At 36.7% G+C, this 12,673-nt stretch overlaps 1 protein-coding gene across 11 annotated transcripts in view; it reads right to left on the bottom strand.

Moving 5' to 3' along the window:
* Window positions 1-12,673, bottom strand: part of LOC131683775 (acetylcholinesterase) — a 403,722-nt gene that overhangs the window by 45,582 nt on the left and 345,467 nt on the right. The window lies entirely within an intron of this gene.

Raw genomic sequence — 12,673 nt, 5'->3', positions numbered from 1 at the left:
ATTTCTATGTAGTATGATGCCTTAAGTGTTGAAAAACTGTTTTAGACTTGTTCGGGGCATGGTAAGGTCAATACTTTCACAATGCTCGTTATACACAGCCATCATCTGGTTTAGCGGTCCGAATTTAGCATAGTCTGTACGGTGATGACCTATCGCGAACAAATTTTTATTGCGTAATTGACGAGTAGGAGCATATAAATTTAATTTTGACAATATGTAAGATGAGTCAATACGCTGCATGACGATATCGTTTAGAAACGAGATCCTAGCATAGTCCCGACATTCTTTCAATGTTTGAATATCTATCAACATACAACGTGCTTCATAAGATGGAAGAGGGAATACTGTCCATCTTAACTTGCGTAGTGCATATAATAGAAACTGTTTTTGGATTGACTCAATTCTCACTTCGTGTTTTTTATGAATGGTGACCAAACAATACTACAATATTCTAAAATAGACCGAACATATGCTACGTAAAGAGTTTTAATTGTGTAAGGATCTTGAAAGTGATATCCGAAGCGTTTTATAAAATTAAGCATATTACTAGCTCTATGAACAATTGTGTTGTAATGTGCCACAAATTTTAATTTTTTATCTAAGATAACTCCTAAATCTCTTATTTTATCGCATTTCTGAACGGTTTGATTACCTAATGTAATTGACACGGAAGCCGTGATTTGTTTTTTGCTAAAGTCATGAGATTACATTTTTTAACATTTAATTCCAGTAAACATTTACAACACCATGTATAAAAGATTTGTGTTTCATTGTGAAAAACATTATAGTCATTATTATTTCTAATTTCTAAAAATAGCTTCATATCATCCGCATCCGAACCCCCGAAGCAACTTTAATTATATCAGATTTCATCTCATAGAATTTTACTATTTGCTGACGATCTGAAAGCTTTGCTGAAGTCAGTGTAAAGAGCTTCTATATGATTTCCTTTATACATGGTAATTAACGAGTAATCAACAAATTCTAAAAGGTTTGTACTAGTTGAACGGCCTTTAAAAAACCCATGTTGTGAATTTGTTATTTTATGTTTGACTTGGTTGAAAATGGTTTTATTTATGATGGATTCGAAAAGTTTAGGAAAGCAAGACAGAATGGCAATTCCACGATAATTGCGAATATCAGATTTTTTACCTGATTTATAAATAGGTATTGAAAAAGATTTTTTCCAATCTTTTGGGAAAATACCAGATTCTAGTGACTTATTGAATAGCCAGAATAAAGGTGACGTAAACTCAGTTGCTAAATTATTTATGAAAGCAGGTGGAATTCCATCAGTTCCAGAGCCTTTGGTGGCATCTAGATCACTGAGACCAGACAAGATATCTTGAACATTAATGTGACTGACACCAACATCCCTCGAATAATCAGGAAAATAAGAAAAATATTCAAAGGCACGATCATTGTCTGAATAGTTAGAATAAGTTTCTTGAAAAAATGTTGCGAAGAGATTACAAATATCTTTTGAAGTTTTACCCTCTTTGCCATCTAAAGACATTTTTGATGGGAAGTTGCATGAATTCAACTTAGTTTTGATGTAATTAAAAGTTTTTTGGGCATGACTTGATCTCATTTTCAGTTTTTGCATTATATACAGTTAGTGCCGAAGAAATAGAAGAAATAGTTAGTCAGTTTGCATCGGAGAGGCAGACGAACAAGACGTGTGGTGTTTTCGTCCCCTTTTTAAGGGGACTCAGTGATCGAAAAAAGTGGTAAAATGCAGGAAAAAAGTGAGGTATAAATAAGTGAAATTGATTTTTCCGGTTGTTTAATGTTTGAGTTTGATTTGGCTTGGCTAAATATGTTTGAAAGTGCAAATTAAAAGAGAGAGAACGGTGAAAAAGAAATTGTTAGTTTGAGAGGTGCGTTGGAATAATTCAAGTGTAGAGTGTTCACATATGGCTGTTATCCACCAAACCGAGCAATATTCGACCATGACACATGATAAAGAGGACGGTTCTGCTGGAGCTAGTTCTAATTACCATTTGTATATGTACTTCTTGTTTTACTGTATGACAGTAATCTGTCACATTTGCCATTCTTAGCATGGATATTGTCCTAATACATTTCAGACACATTTGAAATGAAACCATAAGACCAGGTCTAATGGGTTTCTTCTCTCGCAACTACAGCATCTAATTGGTCTCATTCTATCGTTCTCACTCTCGCATGTATAAAAATTCCATGTCCAACATTCCAATAAGACTATTATGATCTACAGCTACATGTGTCGACTCACTGCCTATGAAGCGAGAAGAACAGAGTTGCGCTCTCTCTTATGCTTTACCGGCATCGCAGAAAAAACGGTTTAAGTCAAATTTACACCTTTCTGATCCGATTCAGAGCCTTTAGGAAATTCACAATACGTGTGTGTGACAACCCAGCGTTTCATCAACAAGTTTGTTTTGCTCTGCTCCCGTGCGAACAGAAAAAACTCTCCGACGAACATTTGTTTACTCCTTTAGCTTGTACATAAGTGAGGTCTTCTTTCTTCTGCCAGAAGACGATAAAAGGAAAGTTTCGCATAAAGTGATCACTACACGAGAAGGAAATGAAGTGTTTATAAATTGATCCCATGATTAATGGGTAAATTGACACTTTGTCGTTTATGGCAGAGGAGGGAAAGATGCATTTCAGATTACCTGCTGCTGTCCCGATCGGAATGACATAGCGGGATTATAACAGAACACAATTTTTGTTACATATTGTGTTATAAATTAGGTCTCGTTAGTAGTTAAAATAACAGAAATTTATAACAAGTAACAATGCGAGATATAGTTTTGAAATATTTCTGTTGTGTGTTTCTGATCGGGATGCGCTGCGGCTCAACGTGGATTCTGCATTAAATTCTTTTTATCACAATAGTAACGTCAGAATATATTAACAATTCAATACTAATTTTTGTAAGGGGTTACATATATTTATATCACTACAGAGCATCATTTTATGAAAACTACACGTCAAACTGCACCGTTACCTTACGGAGTAGCAACTGCACAAATTTTTGCGTTCACAGAATTTCCCAGTCCTAACATACAGTATTTACAATCCAATCGTAAAATTCCAGTGTGAGTGGTAAATTGTATTGTTTGGTAGATTTGTTTGCACTGTGGTTGCTGGCTGTAATATATCCAGTGTACTCATTCAATATTTATATTACTTATATCCACGATGACGTTTGTTTTGAATGTATTTGAGGTATACATACGGTATATAGGATCATTGAAAGCACCGCAGTATTGTGTTATTCATTAGACTCATTAGCTTCATAATTTTCTTCGTGTTGTATTACGTTTTCCTGTTTAATTTTATATTGCTCTTATCATATAATTTTGTATTATTCACACTATCATATACGGGGTGAGGTTTGGGCATCAGAGCATCATTGAAGTTGTAACTGGAAGTCCAATCGGAATCAAGAAGCAGAAGTGTTAATCGCTTACAACGGATAAATCTATCCCCAACTGTTGTAAACTATGTGACGCGCTCTTCTTCAAACAATCCCGTGGAAAACTTGAAAAATACTGAAAAATTGTTTCTTAGTATCCTGTTAGATCATTATGCTGGAAGGAGATTCTCTAGCTCCCGCGGCTTTCGCGTAAGTGTTTTAGCCTACTGGTCGGCACCCCCCCCCCCCCACCCTACCTACTGGGCCCATCATATAGTAGAATTCAGAATGGTGACAAAAATTGAACTCAAGCCAGCACGGTGGCTATCTACATACATACATACAGACATAATACTCACTCATATTTATATGTTACTTGTTCATATCTCTCTCACATATGATGCTTACTACAGACTTTCTATATATCAGGATGGTTATCATAACTATATTATATTATGTTGTATTGTATTATGTTATATTATATTGTATTGTATTATATTGTATTATGTTATATTATATTGTATTATATTATATTATATTGTATTATATTGTATTATATTATATTATATTGTATTATATTATATTATATTATATTATATTATATTATGTTATATTATATTATATTATATTATATTATATTATATTATATTATATTATATTATGTTATATTATATTATATTATATTATATTATATTATATTATATTATATTATATTATATTATATTATATTATATTATATTAATCATACGAATACATATTTTTTCTTACAACTAAATATATAAAATACATGGAAATTAGGAGGCGCCATCAGGGTACCTGATTGAAGCGAATTGGATAGGAAGAGTGGAGATTCTCTTCCGATACGTCATGATTCAAAATATGAAAACGTGTTACAATAACTATCTTATATATTAAAATTGAATGTAGTATATCATATTTCTTAGATTTAAACCTCTGTCTCCCAAATTTTGAATAGCTACTACTAGTTAGCAACCTAATTACATAAAAGTTTATTTCCACAAAAGCTAATCAAAAAGCTTGATAATCCCTAACCAAATTACAATGCCATACACAACTATTCTTTTCTCGCTGCCCTCAAAAATTTCAACTTCTAACGTCCACATTATTCAACGTAGTGATTTTAGCAAGCAAACAATGCATTTGATGAGGGTGTCGCGAAGAGATTTTTGTAGTATTAACAACATACAAACGTGCTTCGAATACTCCGCAACGGATTTCTCGTAACCCGCCAAAAGGCGGAGTTAAGTAGCAGAGGTTTAATAGTAAACACTCTTCAGTGTTCTCCACTTCAATTGATACATTCTGTTATATGACATTCACAAAATTTTACTATATTCATTGTGTCATAATCTTCGTTGCAACCAACATGTCCACTTTATGTTTTTGTAATCAGTATAAAAATTTTATTTATTCATTATTTATTCATTATTTTAATTACATTTTATTTATAAAAGGTTTAGTTAATTTCTCTTTTCTTAACTAGGTATATACGCAATATTCATTATTTTTCTTGATATTGAGTAATACGTTTACTATATGTGCTACATTACATCATATATACTAAATTTAATGCACTAAATACACTAAATATCATGAATACTGGGAGGGTCTGGGAGCACCAGGGTATCATATGAATTGAGGACTGGACGAAGGAACGTGGATAGCCAGCCTAAGTCACTTGAAGAAAACTTGTTTTCTTCAGAAGGTCTGATATGAGTGTGACGCACCCTTCTCAAAACAAACCATCAGGTGGGTAAAGCAGGTATAGCGAAATTTTTTATCCTTTGACTGGAGTATTATTGTTAGAAGGAATTCTTACTTCCCTGCGGGTGTTTCTGCTTACGGATCCGCTCAACCTTTTTGATTTCCCTTCATTAACAGCAATAATGTGAAGGTTTCACGATAAATTTTTTTGGGGCTACCGTAAGTCTACCCGCATACACTGGAAAAACCTTGAGCTGATGGTGGCTTCATAACACATCACAGAAATAGAAGAAATAGTTAGTTGGTCACGAATGTTGAGGTATTTTTCCAAATTATCCTGATTATTGTGTTTTCTGTAAACTTTGTGAGCTTTTTGCTTCCGATTTTTCAAATTAATAATTTCCAAACTGGATTTTTGGATGCATGATTTCGTCGTTTTTTCGTGAGTGAAACTTCCTCCTGTATTATTTGCCATAAAATATTATAAAAGATTTATAATAATTTATATTTAATATTTTCATAATTTGCTTTTCTATAATCGAAGACGTCCTCAAAGTCACAATCAATGGAATTATGATTCTTGTGCACAAAAAAGAGAATTCTATTGCTGTGTGAAACGTTTCATTTTTCCATAAGGGAGAATGAGATTTATCAACACAGAAATCTTCATTAATGTTTGTTAATAGCAGATCTAAATAACGATTGTGTTGATTTTTTTATATGGTTTATTTGATTGAGTCCTAGCAATGCAATTTTCTCAAACATATATTGTAATGTTTCGTTTTCACCAACGACAGAAAGTAGAATGTTCTCATTTTCACCGTCAGGAATAAAATCTAAGTTGCGCTGATTAAAATCACCATAAATATGAACTTTAAATTCTGGAGGAAAATTAGAGATTATTTCTTCAGCTGCTTGAAAGAAAATCTCATATGTTGATTTGCAAGCTAGATCCGGTGGAAAGTACACTGAGACAAAAATGTGGATTTCATCAGCGATATGTGCTTTAACCCATACATGTTCAAATTCTTTGAATTTTGGTGAGACAATAAGATCGGAATTAAATATAGATGAAACTGCGATGAGAACTCCTCCGCCTGACATTCTTTGGGTTAGTCGTAAATCACGATCATCTCTAAAAACATTATAGTCACTACCAAAAACCTCTTCACTTTTTACATCCTCATTCCAACTTGTTTCGGTACCTAGAATTATCGAAAATGAGGAGCCTAATATATTCTTATGGATTTCGTTCATCTTTACGGCGCTCCTCATTCTATTGAAATTTTGACAGTAAACCAAAATTTCAGTGGCTTTCGAAGAAGTTGGTTGTGATTCGTTATTCATAAAAATATTGTTTAAAACTATTGTACTGTTACCAGCTGCGTCATGCTTGTCCTGGTCTGCCTCTGAGAAGTGTGTTAAAATTGGCGAAAACACGAACGTTCAAAGGAGCAAGATGAACAATGATGTTGATTGTTATGGTGATTGTTGTTAAGACCATTGTTGTTTCTATTGTAAATGCTGTTTCTGTTGTTGTTGTTGCTGTAACTGCTGTTTCTGTTTTCGTTGTGGTTGTTGTTATTTCTGTTGTAGTTGCTGTTTCTGTTGTAGTTGCCATGCATTGTAATTCTCTCTCACTCACGCGAGAAGAAGATTATCCGATGTCCAACTTTTCCGAGATAAGATGAGTCGCAAAATTCTCCGTGTCCACAAATAGCGAGAGAATGATTTTCCGGATAAAATTTATTTGACTTTTTCCTTCTCACCGGAGAAGGTGATAAAATTTTAATTTCGTGAAAATCAATAAAAACTTCAAAAAATACACTTAATTACAAAGAAAAACGGCAAAGAAATATGATAGACTTGTTTTTTCGTGTTTTGGAATAACGGCAGGAAAGCAGCGAGCAAAAAAATTATACCGTGATAAACTCATTCACTCATTCTCCGGCTGTTTTATTTATCCGGAGAAATAACACGTTGTATTTATCCGGAGAAGTTGTGTGAGTGCCAATAACTTTTCGTGTGAAAATGTGACTTTTTATTGTCGCAGTAGCAAACTATCCGGGCGCATTTACTCATATGAGCGATAAATGCAATGCCTGTAGTTGCTTATTCTGTGATTATTGTTGTTGTGTTGCTGTTGTTGTTACTGCTGTTAATGTTGTTGTTTCTGTTTCCGTTGTGGTCGTTATTGTTTATGTTGTGCCTGTTTCTTTTTTTTTATTCAAATCGTTTATTTGATAAGGCACGTTGCGTTAGCTTAAAGGTGCCAATTTTGTTTTGTTTTACATTTTAAATTGCTTAAAACTAGGGGATTACATATTGATTTTTTTTTAAAATGAAACTAATGCGATTTTATAGCTATCTTATATATCTACACAAGGGGATAATATTGTTTTCGTAAGATTAGGGGGGTCATTTAGTTTTTGTGGCAATATGTTTTGACATTTTTATCAGCGAGATTATTGGAGCAAATAATGTTTAATTAAGGGGGACAATTTTTTACGACTAACTTAAAACTAGGCATAACTAGAGGGCATGATTGAATTTTGTAAAGATTCGTAATTATAGTTATTTTTGTGGGTAGTAGAGTTGGGCAATTTCAACGAGATTATATAATATAATAGTTAAAACTAGAAGAGACAAGAAGAGCTAAATGCTTCGTGATGATATTGGGGGGAGGGGGGTAGGGGTGTTACTTCTGGGTATAAGAGTCAGGGGAGGGAGGGTAGACAAAGATGGCAGGGAGAGAAAATTATTTCAGTTTCAGGCATCGTGAGATCAACGGATGGATTACAAACTCGGGTGGCCTTCATCAGGGGAATCATGTACTGGGACGCCGGGTGGTCCTCCTCAAGATGGCAGGGGTTTTTCCAGACGATTTCGTAGTACGGCTCAGATGTGGATCGGCTACATTTCGAGTTAAGCGTGTTATGTTCGTGCCGTAGGTCCCGTGTTTGTTGGCTCATTCGATACAGATGGTTTGATACAGGTGGAAGAGCGTTCTGAGAATGATAAGGAGATAACAAGGGGCAGTTAGACTTGTATATTGATGGTTTTCACAAAGGTGTATATAAGGGACATATAGAGAACGTCGCGGCTTGCCAGCACATCTCGAACCGGGACGTTGGTTGGTCTTCCTCGGGCCCGCAGGGTATCCATTAGCCGAGACCTAGCGGAACTGTACTCGGTGCACGCCCAGACAATGTGCTCGATGTCGTGATAGCCGTCGCCACAAGCGCAGATACCACTATCCACGAGCCCAATACGCCGGAGATGTGCATCCAGCGTGTAATGGTTTGCCATGAGTCGGGACATCACACGAATGAAGTCACGACCCACATCCATCCCCTTGAACCAAGGTTTCGTCGATACCTTAGGGATTATCGAATGTAGCCACCTTCCCAGCTCTCCACTGCTCCACGAAGTTTGCCAACTTTCGAGGGTTCTCTGATGAGTAATACTGAAAAATTCGCTGAAGCAAATTGGTCTTTCGTAAACGTCTCCTTCTAAGGCACCCACCTTAGCTAAGGAGTCTGCCTTCTCATTGCCCGGAATGGAGCAATGAGAAGGGACCCATACCAAGGTAATCTGGAAAGAGTTGTCAGATAAAGCACTCAGTAGCTCCCGTATTTTCCCCAAAAAATACGAGGAGTGCTTGCCTTGTTTCATCGAGCGAATAGCGTCAATGGAACTGAGGCTATCCGAAACGATGAAGTAATGGTCTGCGGGTAATGTTTCAATGACTCCAAGGGTATACTGAATGGCAGCTAGTTCTGCGGCGTAAACTGAAGCAGGGTCACTGAGTTTGTAGGAGGCGGTGAACTTTTGATTGAAAATACCGAAGCCAGTGGATCCTTCGAGGTTTGATCCGTCAGTATAAAACATCTTAGAACAGTCGACTTCTCGGAATTTATTATAAAAAATGTTTGGAACCACTTGTGGGCGTATGTGGTCCGGAATTCCACTAATCTCGTCTTTCATGGATGTGTCGAAGAAAACAGTAGATTCAGAAGTATTTATGAAATGCACACGGTTGGGATTGTAAGAAGAAGGGTTAATATTCTGCGCCATGTAGTCAAAGTACAGGGACATGAAACGGGTCTGAGAATTGAGCTCAACAAGCCTTTCGAAATTTTCAATCACGACCGGGTTCAAGATATCGCATCGAATGAGCAATCGATATGAGAGTTCCCAAAATCGATTTTTCAACGGGAGAACGCCCGACAGCACTTCGAGACTCATCGTATGGGTCGACTGCATGCACCCTAAGGCGATACGCAAACAACGATACTGAATTCTTTCGAGTTTGATGAAATGTATGTTCGCGGCGGAGCGAAAGCAGAAGCATCCGTATTCCATTACCGACAGTATCGTTGTTTGATACAACCTAATTAGGTCTCCTGGGTGGGCACCCCACCATGTTCCGGTTATTGTACGAAGAAAGTTGATCCTTTGTTGGCATTTCTGTTTCAGATACCGAATATGGCATCCCCAAGTACCTTTCGAGTCGAACCAGACCCTTGTGCCTGTTTCTATTGATATTGTTGGTGGTATTATTGGACTTGTAGCTGTTGTTGTTTGTTGCTATTGTTGTTGTTTCTATTTTGGTTATAGTTGTGATTATTGTTATTGTTGTACTTATTGCGGTTCCTGTTCTTATTGCACTTGCTATCTTTGTTGTTGTAGTTGTTATTGTTATTGTTGTTACTGTTGATATTACATCAAGTACTCCTGCCCATTGAGCGTTCCGGTTATCACGTGGTGCTCCGCTTTCCCCATGACCAACTTGCTTGCCAAATTATGTATTTTGTGGCAAACTTGGATATCTTTTGCTTTCTAACTTCCTCAGGGACGTCAAACTTATGCTTTCACATAAGTGCAAACAATCTTTAATGAAATGTTGGCGTCGAACCAAGCGCCGGTACCAAGGTTACTAAATCTCAATATCAAAATACACCGGATAGAAGCACCAAGTTCAACCTTGTTGGGAAAACAAGACTGATTAAAGATGTACTAAAACCAATCGAAATCATACTAAAACCTGCATCAAAGTTTCCTATCCTTCAGCATCGCACCGTAGGTTTCTGAGTTGTTGCAGCTCTTGTTCATGAATGTTTATCGGACTCTCTACATGTTGCCAAGAAGCTTGTTATAAAGGATACTGACTTGAAAGCACTAGCGTTTGTGCCCTTTAAAGTTGTCGTTGATATGGAGTTTACCGTCAAAGATTTGGATTCCTTGATTTGGCCAAAAGGTGTGTACTTCTGTGATTTTCATGATCGTCAGCATTCGCAGGATGTTTAGGGATTGAGTGCAGTGAAAGTTCCCCGAATCGAATCTCCGCTACCTTCTCAATTGCCAGGAACTTCAATACCGCAATCGATAGATTTCTTTATAGAGTGAAACCTCAACCACCGGTAGATTCGGGGACCATCGGACCCCAACCCAGTTAGGTTAATGTGTTTTAATGAATTTCGAAAAATTTATTTTAAGTGTATAAGCTTAAATTCGCTGTTTGATCATAGATGGCGTCAGGGAGCATATTTTACTACCATAGAAAAGCCATATTTTTTGTGTGATTTGGACACCTGTTTACCTTAATCATTGCACATCATCAGTGATTTATCATCTTACATTTTCCCTCGCATATTCAGATCTTACATTTTCCCTTGCATATTCAGGTCTAAGTTTGTGCCACAAAAAGAGCATATGCGGGAAGCTCTACTTTTTGCTGCAATTTGAAGAAATCGTCTGCCTAATCTCATCGAATAATTGTTGAGTTTTATAGTGACAGTGCGTCATCGGAAAATCAAAAAAAAATTAAAAAAGATGAAAAAAAATAAAAAAAAATAAAAAGAAAATAAAAAAAACTAACATTGAAAAAAATGAAACTGTCAATGCTCACCGAAACCAACAATAACTAATCACATTACGCCGTGCTTTGTGTGTAAAAGGCCAGACTATGAACAAAGACATGAGAAGCCACCATCGCACAAGTCAAAAATAGTCGCAAACTACTTGGAGACGCTCAACTGGGAGGTGCCACCTCATCCCGTTAATTCACCAGACCAGAGAACAGCACCTGGATTCGTACGAAGACATCCTGACGGGTGGTTTGTCTTGAAAGGTGAAAAAATCTTTTGGCGTGGTGTTGCGGCCAATAAGAAGCAAGACGAATGATTCCAATTTATTAACAATGTATATTGTAACAATTGTTAAAAAATACCTACAATAATTCATCATTAAATTTAGTGTGATACAATGTGGTGCACACTTACGTTTAGTTCTTCCTGCTCTTTATTTAATTCTTCGTAATTGCGTGTCTACGAAATCGCAATGCTGATAGCCGATCCTTACGTCAGTTTTCGACAATAGATAGCTCCTACAAACGGATTTGGTAGCGAGCTTTAGTAGATCGTAATCTAATTATTTAGGACTGTTAAATTATATAGGTTATCACATTGTAGGTTAACAAATTTGTAGGTTATGAAATTATAGGTTAACAAATTTAGAGGTTATCAAATTAATGTACATGAATAATTGTATATAGGTTTTCAAATTCAAGTAGGGTAACAAATTCGTATGGGTTATCGAATTCAATATGAGAGCTGTTCAAATTCACTTACTTAGCATAAATCTAGATGGTAATAAATTTAACTTTATAATTATTCATTTATCGCGTGAACTGCACTTGCTTGCCTAGCCTTGTAGCACATTATGAGCACAATCTTGTTCCGTTCTTTCTCTTCTCGTGTTATGTCAGTCGCTAACTATTGGCTGCTGTCGAGAACGATAGGGTGATCATCGAAGATCGTCTTGGTGAGTTGTGCCGACCGAGGGGTTGTAATACGTGGTATACACAATTTACCGTGACAGCACAAATATCGCGAGTTGTTCGGTCGGATATAAGACATGCGTTAATAGCACTATTCGCAAGTATACATGCACGAGGCATTTCACGTGATTTTCCCATGCCATTTTTGTTGAAAGCTACGAGGACGGGGCTAAGTAGCTTTCCAACATAGAAGTTTCCTTTATGGAAATACGGTTCTTGAACCAAAGCTGTGGAAGTTTTTCCTTCCTGCACAAGGTGGGATAGATTCATAGTTGCTGTACGTTTATGCTGAATTTGTGCTACCCTAACCATACTCGATTACAGCACTATACATTTCATCATCAGCACTTGTTGTACAGCAACAAGAAGATACCAAACACGTTGGCTTATAATCGCCTATTGCGAACCCCGAAATGGGTATTCGGGACATGACCATCATTTGAATCCAACGATTTGTGATGAAACGTCAGATTCGCGTAACACAGCAAGGGTGAGACCCACGACACTCCATATGCGACTGGCATATTTTAGTCCCACCGGCCATTCAGTCCTCGGCACGGAGAAATACCTTGACTTGAGGACTCCTGTTTTCAGTCGCCTCTTACGACATGGGAACAGGAACCCAGTGGATCAATTCTTGGTTGATATACTTCAACCTGCCGGATGCCACACGGCCTCTAGGCTGGTTTTGTCCAGAGAAA

This window comes from Topomyia yanbarensis, chromosome 2 (assembly GCF_030247195.1).
Source record: "Topomyia yanbarensis strain Yona2022 chromosome 2, ASM3024719v1, whole genome shotgun sequence".
Taxonomy (NCBI): domain Eukaryota; kingdom Metazoa; phylum Arthropoda; class Insecta; order Diptera; family Culicidae; genus Topomyia; species Topomyia yanbarensis.
Note: the sequence above shows the minus strand (reverse complement) of the source record. Positions and strands in the feature narration are given on the sequence as shown.